Here is a 1,533-nt window from a genome sequence, read left to right as displayed (position 1 = left end):
GAGACCATCCTGGCCAACATGGTGAAACCCCACCGCTACTAAAAATATCAAAAATTAGCTTGGCATGGTGACACTCACCTGTAATCCTAGCTACTCAGGAGCTGAGGCAGGAGAATCGCTTGAACCTGGGAGGCGGAGGTTGCTGTGAACCAAGATCGTGCCACGGCACTCCAGCCTGGGCAACAGAGTGAGACTCCATCTCGAGATAAAAAGGGGGTTGTGGGGCCGGGCGCAGTGGCTCACTCCTGTAATCCCAGCACTTTTGGAGGCCAAGGCAAGTGGATCGCTTGAGGTCAGGAGTTTGAGACCAGCCTAGCCAAAAGGGTGAAATCCCGTCTCTACTAAAAAATATAACAATTAGTTGGGTGCAGTGGCAGATGCCTATAATCCCAGCTACTCGGGAGGCTGAGGCAGGAGAACCGCTTGCAATGAGCTGAGGTTGTGCCACTGCACTCCAGCCTGGGCAACAAGAGCAAGACTCCATCTCAAAAATAAATAAAACCAAGGCATGTGCTGTGGAGATGGGAGAAGGACCTCTGCTGTAATGTCTTCCTGCTGACAGGGGTAGCGGGGATGGAGGTTCGCCCCAGAGAAGTCGGACTGAAACCGCATTGCCGCTGTCTGAACATACTCACAGGTGCCTCCCTGGGGTTCCCAGGCTTGTGTGACAAAGACTTCAGTACCCTCATCCACAGTGTTAGCACAGCACTTAAGTGAACAGTGGACCACGGAGCAACGAGCCCTAGTATTAATACGCAGAGGGAGAGACCGAGCTTCAGAAGCCTTTGCAAAGCCGATCTGGAGCTCTGCAGGGTCTGGGTGAGCAGCTCTGAGAGCTGATGGGACCCGGGGTCACTGGCAGAAAGAAAGAGACTTGGGTCAGGGGTTAGAAAGACACACTGGGTTACACAGGAAAGAACAAATTTAGATACACTGTCCTTATCTTCTTGGTCAATTCCCCAGAGGTTAAACAGCCGCGTAGACCTGTGTGTGTGAAGAAGGCGAACAGACTTTTTAACAAGAGGCATTTCTATGAAAACAGAAGGAGGAAAGCTTATTGTTGGACAGTCTATCCAGATGCTACACTGAAAGCCTCTTTAGTTACAGAGGAGGAATGCCGTGGCAGGGCTAGGGCCAGTAACTTCAGCTTCCTGGGCCTCAGCGAAAAGATGGTAGCGATTTCATTGAGGCCAGGTCAGAAAAAAGCTTGGGGACTTATAGCCCAGAAAGAATTCAGGACTCAACTCATATTGCAGAAAACAATAAAAAACTCAAACACAAGGGACAAGACTGGACTCTAACCGCAGGGTTAGTCTACCGCTTTTCCGAAACATTCTTCTCTCTTCAGTCTCCATTTTTATTCCAGACAAATCACGGCAGGACAAATCTCAGTCTTTTTATGCTTGGCCAGATTGTTTGCATGATGTGCAGCAAGAATAATTATTTGCTGTAGAGGCTGGTTTTTAAAATTGTCTTTGCTGCAACTTTATTCCATAAGGAATCTCAGATTACACTTTTTTTTTTTTTTTTTTT

The sequence above is a fragment of the Cebus imitator genome, unplaced genomic scaffold (assembly GCF_001604975.1).
Source record: "Cebus imitator isolate Cc_AM_T3 unplaced genomic scaffold, Cebus_imitator-1.0 Scaffold509, whole genome shotgun sequence".
NCBI lineage: Eukaryota > Metazoa > Chordata > Mammalia > Primates > Cebidae > Cebus > Cebus imitator.
Note: the sequence above shows the minus strand (reverse complement) of the source record.